The following is a 12,511-nucleotide window of genomic DNA, read 5'->3' on the forward strand; positions in this document are numbered from 1 at the left end:
TTGTATTATAAATTTCTTACGTGATAAGGAAGGTAACATCAGCTGTTTAATCATATTGCTAAGCAATAGAATTTGTGAACAATTTTACAGTGGTGGCCACTGAGTACATTAAAAGAATAATCATTCACAGTGTTTCCAAATTTACAATTTTATGTTGCCAGTCAGTAATGCTTAGGCTAAATATTTCTTATGCCTAGTGATCCCTAACTCACTTCAGTGTCTATATTGAAGGAGAGATTTGAGTCATAAATATTGTGTCTATGAAGAGAGTTTGTATCATAAAGTATGAGGCCTTAGGTGAAACTTACTAAATGCAGAATATAAATGTCTGAACACAATAACTAAGAAAATGCCATGAAGGCTATGTTAACTAGTTCGATGAAAATATTTCAAATTGTATATAAAACCAGCGCATTGTACCCCACAATTGCATTAATGTACACAGCTATGATTTAATAAAAAAAGGAAAAAAAAAAGAATGAGGCCTTTGGTAACGGGGCTCATTATTCTTGGGGTAACAATAGCAAGCTTATAACATATTTACATGTAGCAAATCAGTAAACAGTATCAAAATGATTTTATTCACTGTCATTAGAGGACATTAGGATGTATTAGACCTAGACTTAAGCAGTTAGGCTGTGTCACAACATAGCACTGTCATATTATTTTATATAATTTTAATTAAATCTAAATAATTGACTTTTATGTCTGATTGCATTGATTTAGTCTGCTAATAGCATAAAGCTTTCCAAGTCTCCAAATGTTGCCCTTTAGAAGAGTAGTGAAGTACAACGTAGAGGTTTACTATTGAAGTTAGGTAAAATCATTTTAAGTGAGGAAGGAAGGCATTGTAATATTACAAAATTACCTGCTTATTCAGTTTTGGTAGATTAAAATATAATAAATTAACTTAATTTCAAACAGAGAGTGATAAAGTTGTCTAGTTCCTATTGGAGGCTGAGGAAAACTATTTTTCACTTGTTAGTTGCAGTCCAGGATTTGGAAATAGCTAAATACAGATTTAAGAAATGTGTTAGTTAAAGTTTATTTATTTTCTGAATATCTTTGCCCATATTTGGGTGAGAGGATCACATCATTTTGAAAACCTGTAACCTGACAGAAAACATAACTAACAAAATAAACACATTAATCTTTTATGTTTGCATCTGCAAACAGTTCTCAAAAACTAGAAATACATAGGGTTTGTGGAAGAGGGGATATACTGTATATTATGGATTTCCTATGTGCAAAAGTTAGAGTAATTGTGGATAAATCAAGGCAAAGTAGAGTGGTGAAATAAATTAAAATTTAAGAAAAATGAGTAAAACCAAAGGTTTGGTTAAATTTGTGAATACATATAACACAAAAGTCCAGTTTGTCCTTAGGCAGTTACTACACAACTCTAAAAGAGTAACAAGCTTATATTAAAAAGAAAAAAAAAAACCTGTAATTTGGCAAAATTACAGATTCCTCCTGATTGTGAGGATAATAGGTCCACCTGAAGTGTCCATCTCTAAAATACCTCATGCATTCTCTGAACAAAAGCACATCAGTCTCAGAAATGTCTTTTCATCCCATTTCTACTTTGGGTCCCTGAAATAAACTTGACACTTATCTTCTAAGCTTTATTTAAAAGAAAACACAGTATATCAGGAATATGAGAACAGCCCTGGCAGACCCTGGGTATGTTGTTGTTGCTGTTTTGTTTTTTTTTTTAATTTCATATTACTATGAGGGTAAAAATGATTAGGTTACATTGTTTGCATATCTTAGGTAAAATTCAGGTTGGAGCTGATCCCTTCACCCACGGAGTGTGCTGTGTGTCCTCACATTGTGTACATTTGATGAGAGCAAATGTGCACACTATGCACTCTCCTTCAGCCCTCCCATTTCAACTCAATTGTATTTTTGTCTCCTGTGGGGGTGTAGTTCTTTATGTAATTGTTTCATATTAGTATTGAGTATATTAGATACTTTTCTATTCATGCACACTTTGCTAAGAAGAATGCTTTTCAACTCCATCCAGGTAAAAGCAAATATGTATTTTTCATCTTTTTCTTTTTTATGACTGAAAGGGGTCCATGGTATACATATACCACCGTTTTTTAATCCATTCCTGGGTTGATGTGCACATGGGTTTCTTCTACATCCTGGCAATTATGAATTGAGCTGCAGTAGATTCTAGTGTGGATGTCCTTATTGTAAAATGTTGTTTTCTTCTGGGTAGATACCTAGTAAAGGGATTGCAGGATCAAATAGAAGGTATACTTTTAGTTCTTTGAGAATTCTCCATAATTCTTTCCACAGAGGCTATGGAAAATATCTGTTTGCAGTTTTACTAACAGTGTAGAAGTGTTCCCTTCTCTCCACATCCACACCAGCATCTGCATCTTTGGGACTTTGTGATGTGGGCTATTCCACTGGGATTAGGTAATACCTTCATGTAGCTTTGAATTGCATTTATCTGATGATAAGTATTTTTTCATGTGTTTGTTGGCCATTCATCCATCTTCTTCAGGAAAGTTTTTGTCCACTTTTGACATAGGATTGTTTGTTCTTTTCTTGTGAATTAGTTTGAGTTTTCTGTAAATTCCAGTTATCAGCTCTTTGTCCGAGTCATAGTGTGCAAATACCTTCTACCATTTCATAGGATGTTTTCTTTAGTTCTTGTACCTTTAGTTGTGCAGAAGCTTTTTAGTATGGTTATGTTCAATTTATTTATTTTTAATATTGCTGTAGTTGCCAAGGGGGTCTTGTTCATAAGCTGTTTTTCAGGCTGATTTTGCCAAGAATTTTTTCCACCCTTTCTTCCAGATTTTTTGTCATTTAGTGTCTTAAATTTAGATATTTTATCCAATGAGAGTCACTTTTTGTAAGTGGTGAGAAGTCTAGTTTTAGTCTTCCCGTTGTGGCTAACCAGTTCTCCCAGGACCATGTATTAAATATGAATTCTTTTTCCCAGTGTATGCTTTTGTTTGGTTATCAAAGATCAGATGGTAAGTGGCTGGGTTCACTTCTAGGTTCTCTGTTTTCTTCCATAGGTACCTATTCTTTTGCCAGTATCGTGCTGTTTTGATCACTGTAGATTTGTAGCATTACCCGAAGTCTGGTGATATAATGCCTCCAGATTTGTTTTTATTGTTTAGAATTGCATTTATTATTTGTTTTTTTTCTAGTTCCATATGATGCACAGTATTATTTTTTCTAGATCTTCAAAATATGACATTGATGCTTTGATGGGGATTGCATTAAATCTGTAGATTGTTTTGGGTAGTATGGACATTTTATGATGTTGATTCTTTTCAACTGTGAGTGAATATGGTGTGTTCTTTCACTTGTTAATGTCTTCTGCTATTTCTTTTCTCAGGATTTCGTAGTTCTCTCTGTAGAAATTCTTCACATCCTTTGTTAAGTATATTCCCAAGCATTTCATTGTTTTTTTAAGCTACTGTGAAGGAATAATGTGTCTTTGACCTTATTCTCACCTTGACTGTTACTGGCATACCATTCTGGAGGGGCCTGAGTTGTGGACCTTGATTTTATGTACTAAATTTTTTTTTTTATTAAATCATAACTGTATACAATGATATGATTATGGGGCATCATACACTCACTTCATAAACCATTTGACACATTTTTATCACAGTGGTTAACATAGCCTTTCCGGCGTTATCTCAGTTACTGTGCCAAAACATTTACATTCTACATTTACCAAGTTTCGCAAATACCCCTGTAATATGCACCACAGGTGTGATCCCACCGATTCCCCTCCCTCTACCTCCCCGCCCCTTTCCCACTTCCCCCTATTGTTAAGTTGTAGTTGGGTTATAGCTTTCATGTGAGAGTCCCAAATTAGTTTCATAGTAGGGCTGTGTACATTGGGTATTTTTTCTTCCATTCTTGGGATACTTTACTAAGAAGAATATTTTCCAGCTCCATCCATGTAAACATGAAAGAGGTAAAGTCTCCATCTTTCTTTAAGGCTGCATAGTATTCCATGGTATACATATACCACAATTTATTAATCCATTCGCGGATCGAAACAAAAGACGTGAAAGATCTCTATAAAGAGAACTATGAAACTCTAAGAAAAGAAATAGCTGAAAATGTTAACAAATGGAAAAACATACCATGCTCATGGCTAGGAAGAATCAACATTATCAAAATGTCCATACTACCCAAAGCAATATATAATTTCAACGCACTCCCTATTAAAGCTCCACTGTCATATTTTAAAGATCTTGAAAAAACATTACTTCGTTTTATATGGAATCAGAAAAAACCTCGAATAGCCAAGACATTACTCAGAAATAAAAACAAAACAGGAGGAATCACACTACCAGACCTCAGACTTTACTACAAATCGATAGTGATCAAAAGAGCATGGTATTGGCACAAAAACAGAGAAGTAGATATCTGGAATAAAACTTTTTATTCCTTGCTCACTTCCAGGAACCTTGTAGTTGAGTCTCTGGGGTTTCCAAAGTATAAAATCGTATGATCAGCAAAGAGGGAGATCTTGACCTCCTCTGCTCCTATTTCAATGCCATTAATATCCATCCCTTACCTGATTGCATTGGCTAGATCTTTCAGCACTAGGTTGAGTAGCAGTGCTGATAGTGGACCTCCTTGTCTGGTCCCAATTCTATGTGCAAAAGCTTTCAGTTTTCCTCCATTCAGTATGCTATTTTCTGTAGGTTTGTTGTGGGGTGGTGTCTATCAGTTTAGGAAATGTCCCATCTATGCCTATTTTCTTAAGTGTTCTTGCAGAAAGGGATGGTGACTTTTGTTGAATGCTTCTTCTGCATCTATTGAGAGGCTCATATGGTCTTTCCTTCTGAATGTATTTAAACAGTGAATTATATTTATGGATTTATGAATCAACTTTCTATCCCTGGGATAAAACTCATTTGGTCATGATGTGTAATTTTTTAATGTGTAGCTGTACTCTGTTGGCTAGGATTTTATTGAATATTTTTGAATCAATATTTATTAATGATATTGGTCTGTAGTTTTCCTTTTTTGTTGGCTCTTCCTCTGGTTTTGGAATCAGGGTGATGTTTGTTTCATAGAACGTGTTGGGGAAGTTTCCTTCCTTTATGTTTTGGAATAGTTTCTGCAATATAGGTATTCTTTGAAGGTTTGGTAGAATTCCGGTGTGACACCAGCTGGTCCAGGACTTTTTGAGGGAAGATTTATTGTTATTGCAGTTCTGGTGCTTTATACTGGTCTGTTCAGAGTTTCTAGTTCTTTATGGTTGAGCTTAGGGGAGATGATATGAGTCCACATTTTGGTACAGTTCCTCTACGTTTTAGAATTTCTGAGAATATAGATTTTTGTAGAGTCACTGAAGATTTTTTGTATCTCTGTGGTTTCTATTGTTATTTTCCCTCTTTTATTTCTGATTGAAGTTATTAGAGATCTTTTCTGTTGCTAGTCAGTCTGGCCAAGGGTACTTTGATTTTATTAATATTTTAAAAGAAACAACTTTTTCTTTCTCCGATCTTTTGAATGGTCCTTATGTTCTCAATTTCATTAAATTCTGATTTATTTTATGTCTTTTCTCCTACTAGGTTTGAGATTGGATTATTCTTTCTTTTCCAGTTGCTTCAGATGGTTTATTGGGTTATTGATTTGCATTTTTTCTGTTTTTTGAATGAGAACATTTAATCCAATAACTTTTACCCTTAGGACTGCCTTTACAGTATCCCACAGGTTTTGATAGTATGTGGCTTCATTGTCATTTTTTCATGAAAGATAATGATTTATTTCTTTATCTCCTCCTTGACTCAGTTCTTTGCTCTAAGGTTACTTCATTTCCATGACTTTGTACAGGCATGCAGGCATAAGGATCTTTTATTTTTTTAGTTGAGTTCTGCCTTTATTCCCTAATGATCTGGAAAGATACAAAATATAATTTCTATTCTTTAGATTTTGTTGAGGTTTGATTTGTGTCCATTTTTTTTTAATATAATCCATGAGCTGGAGAGAAGAACGCATACTCAGTAGTTTTTGGATTTATGTTCTGTATATTTCCGTAAAACCCAATTGTTCTAGGCACACATTTAACTCCCTTGTTTATTTGTTTAGTTTCTGCTTGGAGAGTCAGTACGGTTTTGTCAGAAGAGTGTTGCAATGCCCACTTAATATGGTTTCACAGGATATCATGTTGTTCAAATTGGTTAGGGTTCATTTTAAATGTCTGGGAGTGTTTCAGTTGTGTGCATAGATATTTAGGATTCAAATGTCTCATTGTTATATTGTTCCCTTGACCAGAGAATAGCATCCATCTTTGTTTTTGTTTATAGGTTTAAATCTAATAAACATCTCATAATATCTAAAAATACAATTGTACCCCCTACTTTTTCCTGATTTCCATTTGCCTGAAATGTTTTTTTTCCTACCATTCACTCTCTTCTTATCCTTCAGAAATCCCAATGATTTGAATGCTTGATCTTTTGGAGTAGTTCTATAACTTGCTCAGATAAAGCTGTTTTTATTCTGCTTTTTTCCCCTGTCTCTTTGAATGATTAGGTTAGTTCAAAATTCTTGTCTTCCATTTCTGAGATTCTTTCTTCTCCATGTTCTGTTCTACTGCTGAGACTCCATACTGTTTGAATCTCCTTGAATGCCTCTTTCCATTTCTTAAGCTCTGCTATAATTGTGTCCAGATCCTTGGTGACTAAAACTAAATCTGGTGGGCTGAAGTCAGATCCAGAGGCTCCTGTATATGGAGTTGCTCACTCTACTTTACACCTAACTATTCAAACAAACTCTTCTTTTTCTCTGAAGTCCCAGCTGTGACAGATTCAAACTGAGGAGGCTTTTTGACTATGGTAGGGAAGGGAGATCTTGGGCCTACCATCTGCTTCCAAGGCTTTCCCGGATTGGGTTGCCTGTCAGAGACTAGGCCCATCCACCTTCAATTTGGCAGAAGTGGAGTCAGTAAAATATTGGCTGTGGGTTTGTCATAGATAGCTTCAATCAGTTTTAGAAATGTGCCACCTATGCCTATACTCTTCAGAGTTCTAATTAGAAAAGGATGCTGGATTTTATCAAATGCTTTTTCTGCATCTATTGAGAGGATCATGTGATCTTTATTTTTGCCTCTGTTAATATGGTGGATAACGTTTATAGACTTGCGTATGTTAAACCAGCCTTGCATCCCTGGGATGAAGCCTACTTGATCATGATGAATGACTTTTTTGATGATAAGCTGTAGTCTATTGGCGAGGATTTTGTTGAGAATTTTTGCGTCTATGTTCATGAGTGAGATTGGTCTGAAATTCTCCTTTTTGTTTGGGTCTTTTCCTGGTTTTGGTATCAGGGTGATGTTTGCTTCATAGAATGTGTTGGGGAAGATTCCTTCTTCCTCAGTTTTTTGGAATAATTTCTGCAGTACAGGAATAAGCTCTTCCTTGAAGGTTTGATAGAATTCTGGAGTGAAGCCATCTGGACCAGGGCATTTTTTAGTTGGAAGCTTTTTTATTGTTTCTTTGATCTCAGTGCTTGAAATTGGTCTGTTCAGGAGGTCTATTTCTTCCTGGCTAAGTCTAGGGAGAGGGTGTGATTCCAAATATTGATCCATTTCCTTCACATTGTCAAATTTCTGGGCATAGAGTTTCTGGTAGTATTCAGAGATGATCTCTTGTATCTCTGTGGGATCAGTTGTTATTTCCCCTTTATCGTTTCTGATTGAGGTTATTAGAGATTTTACTTTTCTATTTCTAGTTAGTCTGGCTAATGGTTTATCAATGGGCAAGAGACATGAATAGAACTTTCTCTAAAGATGACAGACGAATGGCTAACAAACACATGAAAAAATGTTCATCATCTCTATATATTAGAGAAATGCAAATCAAAACAACCCTCAGATATCATCTAACCCCAGTGAGAATGGCCCACATCACAAAATCTCAAAACTGCAGATGCTGGCGTGGATGTGGAGAGAAGGGAACACTTTTACACTGCTGGTGGGACTGCAAACTAGTACAACCTTTCTGGAAGGAAGTATGGAGAAACCTCAAAGCACTCAACCTAGACCTCCCATTCGATCCTGCAATCCCATTACTGGGCATCTACCCAGAAGGAAAAAAATCCTTTTATCATAAGGACACTTGTACTAGACTGTTTATGGCAGCTCAATTTACCATTGCCAAAATGTGGAAACAGCCTAAATGCCCACCAACCCAGGAATGGATTAACAAGCTGTGGTATATGTATACCATGGAATACTATTCAGCTATTAAAAAAAATGGAGACTTTACATCCTTCGTATTAACCTGGATGGAAGTGGAAGACATTATTCTTAGTAAAGCATCACAAGAATGGAGAAGCATGAATCCTATGTACTCAATCTTGATATGAGGACAATTAATGACAATTAAGTTTATGGGGGGGGAAGCAGAAAGAGGGATGGAGGGAGGAGGGTGGGGCCTTAGTGTGTGTCACACTTTATGGGAGCAAGACATGATTGCAAGAGGGACTTTACCTAACAATTGCAATCAGTGTAACTGGCTTATTGTACCCTCAATGAATCCCCAACAATAAAAAAAAAAAAAAAAGATAAAAAAAAAAAAAAAAAAAAAGAAGTGGAGTCAGGGGCCAAACCTCCAGGAGGGGCCTGCTAGGCACAGATGCTAGACAATGCCATTCCAATGGGTAGGGAAAGTTCCCCCCTAGCAGGATGGAGACTTAGGAGGGACCTTGTCATGCATTGTCAGTGCAGCCAAGCCACCATTTCCTCCAACAGGGTTGAGGCATGCTCAGTTCATTGGGCCACACAATGCAGAGATCTCTCAGAGTCCACATGGCCTGATAAAGACCCTGATGATTCTTGGTGACAGAGAAAGCAACCTCTGTAAACCCTCGCTCCCTCAGTTGCTCTGAGGGCTGGGTAGGGTCCAAAGCACTTTCACCTGTTGTTGCCAGTGGGTGGGTCAACCCCCCCCCTCCAGTCTGGTCTGGGCTAGTGCTTCTAGTTGGTGCCACTGGAAAGCAGAGTTCTGCAGTGGGGGCAGACTGTTGGGCAACCCAAAAAAGAGAGGGTATTGGCTGTGGTCGAAAGGAAGCTAGTGCCAAAATTGCTCTCTATTCTGCCAGGCAGGATACAGACTCAGAAGCGGATATGCCTTGGTGCAAAAATAGTGGGATGTTTTATCCTTCTTGGGACTTCCTTATCAGGCAAGTGATGGCGTGTTTTGCTGTTTGCAGAAAGACTGCAGGTGGGAGAAGGCTCACCCTTACTCTTCTGTTTTCAAGAATCATCTAGACTGATCCAATCTAACTCTCCTCAGTTCTCTTCCTTCCTCTTACTCATCTTGGTCCTCGCAGTTTGTCTGTGCAGGGTTACTGAACCCCTTGGTTCTTCTTGCAATCTAGCCCCCAATTACACTACTCTGGGTTACTTCATTAAAATTTCCCTCCTTCTGGATGAGACTTTCCACAAAATATGCCTCTAGTTAGCCATCTTGTCTCTGTCCCAGCACTGGGCATGTGAGGATAATATTATAATGACACACACACTAAAAAAGCAAGGAGCTCAGAATATACAGTTGAAACAAAGGAACACTAATAAGCTTGATTTTGAAATGGCCAAAACAATTTTTTTTTGGAAATTGGGATCAGAAATGTACCTGTCAAGAAATCCAAACTTTGTGGCTTAAAAGGAAATGAAGTGTGTGCTTCAAACAAAAAGGTGCAGTATTTTTGCTGCTATATCCACTAATAATGAAGTAAAACCAGTACATACTGTATGTGTTCCTGAGGCATTAGATGAGGACAGAGATGCTGAAAAGTACAAACCATGAAGCCTGAATCAGAAAATATGCATCCCTCCCCACCACATAGTGACAGATCATCAAAAGCATCTGTGTTTATAAAGGAAGAAATATGGCAGGATATGCAAAAGGGTAAGAATGAGGATGACATGTTACAAGTAGAATCCCCACCTTTGGAGAAGAAAAATTCAAGTTCAAAATGAAGTAGATGTTCATTTGTCACTGCTGCTTTTATCCCTCTGGTCCATTCTGATTTTCCACTTTTGCATGTTGTATTAATCACATCTATTCACCATTTTATTCTGAACTTCTTGAAATGACCAGAAAGCAGAACCTGGGGTCACCATGATTTTAATCTTTATTATTATAATGTGTAGAAAAGACACAACACAAGTAAATACTTGGCATGTTTTATATGCTTCAAAAGCAAATGTTCTTATTCTTCCCTTTTTATTAAGTCTTGCTATGCTTTATTGAATTTATATCTTAATTGAGAAAGAGATGCATACAGCGTATATATATATATACACATATACATATATATACACATATGTATATATGTGTATATATGTATATATATACACATATGTATATATGTGTATATATGTACATATATACACATATGTATATATGTGTATATATGTATATATATACACATATGTGTGTATATATGTGTATATATGTATATATATACACATATGTGTGTGTATATATATATATATATACATACATATATATATATGTACACACACACACACACACACCATGGAGTGCTATTCAGTCATAAAAAGATGGAGACTTTACATCTTTTGTGTTAACCTGAATGGAGTTGAAACACATTCTTCTTAGTAAAGTATCATGAGAATGGATAAGCAGACTGAAGCCAGCTTTCCACAGAGGCTCCCATCCATTAGGAGAGTTAAAGGACAAAAATTCAGCCAGTAACCTAGTGGATTTGAGCTGCACTAAGAGAGAAGGTTGAAGAATGCACATCAACCCCGCTGAGGCAAGCTGTGACCCCAACATACAAACAAAAGGTACAAAATCCATCACCATGTGGACGGGAGTCCCCTCCCCCATGAGAATAGCTCAGAGTGCCCCACAAACAATCGGGCAGAGTTCAAAGGTCCTCCAACTACACTCCACGGGACAGACCCTCTAACAACTGGACCTACCTCCCCTACTAGGGTGCCACAGCGTTCTCCGGCCAGGCATAAAACTGTATAAAACTGTGTATAGTCTCTACCTGGAATTCTGAGCTCCCAGCGCTCCCCTCCACTCACACTGAGGTCTGGAGGCCAGTCCCCAGGAGTTCAGAGTCTTAGGTGGTTTCTCGAGGGGTGTGGACGAGGCCTTGACTGCAGCTGGTCGGCACCAGCTCTGGGCATGGGAGTGAGGAGAGGATGGTTGGCGGAGAGGGGACTGCACCGGAGCGGCAGTCCCCTGAGGCACAGTGCAACAGCCATATTTTGGTGACAATACGGCCAGGCATAAAACTGTGTGTGTTCTCTGCCCGTAACCCCAGGCTCCCAGTGCTCCCTGCAGTCCCGTCTGCTCTCGCTGTAAGGTCTGGAGGCCTGTTCCCCAGGGGTCCAGACTCTTGGGCGATTGCTCGAGGGGTATAGACAGTGCTGGGATGCAGCCAGTCGGTGCAGACTCTGGGGCATGGGAGCAGAGAGAGGACGGTTGGTCAGAGAGGAGCTGCACTGGAGCAGTGGTTCTGTGAGGCATAAAACAGCAGCCCTCTTTTTCTAGCAATACAGCTCACTACTGAATATTCTGAAGCCACACCCCCGTCTCCCTGGGCAACCAGAGACTGTGAGTATAGGATTTGCCTTAGGCAACTCCAACTTGCAAACCAGGGAAACTCCCAGGGCGGGGCTGACCCAGAGGTCCACTTTACTAAACCTAAGATGCACCTGGCCCTCAGGGGATCGTCAGCCTATAGACAATACAAGAGCAAAGACAAGCTGATTTGAAACTCAATTCAGCTTCTCTTCTGCAGGGGAACCGAAAATTTGGTCTGTTCTGTTCTGTCAGTAACATTAATCAGGGGCAAGACTGGACCTGAGTGAAAACCCCCCAACCTTCATCAAGCGTCTGAGGTTGTCAGTCCTCACCTCCTCCAGCTAGAGAGAGGCTGAGCGCAGCGGCCTGGCAGACTTCCTTGTGATTCAGGCAGGTGCAAACTCCTGGAGTACCGGTTCACTACAGGCAACTTGATCAGCCAACTTCAGGGCTATCAGTGACTGGGTGCGACAGTGGTGCAAGGTGGGGAAGGAGGCAGCAACCTTACCAGACTAATCTATTGGCTGGGTGGCTCCTCCTGACTCCACGCAGCACTGGAGCAAGCCACACCCGAGTAGTCCCCAGACCCCTGTGATCCAGTTCCCAGAGACCTCTTAAACTCTCTCACCCGAGACAGGTGCAGACTGAGACAATTGATTTGGACCTTTTGAACTGAACCAATCGCTTGAGGACAAATCAGGTGGTGCCGTGGGTGCACGGTGGTAGGAAGGTTTGATTTTTCTTTTCCAATTGTTTGCCGATGTGGGGTGGGGTGACTCATTGCTGATATTTCTCCACAGCTGAGACTTCAATCCAGAGTATCTGTTTCACTAGGGTGGAACAGAAACCAACTGAAAATAAGACAGAACCACTTAGCCCCACCACACCAGACAGGGCCCCAGTTTCTCAGGAAACAGCACTGTACAGGCCCTCAACAAAGCCCC

At 38.8% G+C, this 12,511-nt stretch overlaps 1 protein-coding gene across 1 annotated transcript in view; it reads left to right on the plus strand.

Moving 5' to 3' along the window:
* Positions 1 to 12,511, plus strand: part of LOC128579569 (ankyrin repeat domain-containing protein 26-like) — a 197,593-nt gene that overhangs the window by 83,627 nt on the left and 101,455 nt on the right. The window lies entirely within an intron of this gene.

The sequence above is a fragment of the Nycticebus coucang genome, unplaced genomic scaffold (assembly GCF_027406575.1).
Source record: "Nycticebus coucang isolate mNycCou1 unplaced genomic scaffold, mNycCou1.pri scaffold_66, whole genome shotgun sequence".
In the NCBI taxonomy this organism is placed as follows: domain Eukaryota; kingdom Metazoa; phylum Chordata; class Mammalia; order Primates; family Lorisidae; genus Nycticebus; species Nycticebus coucang.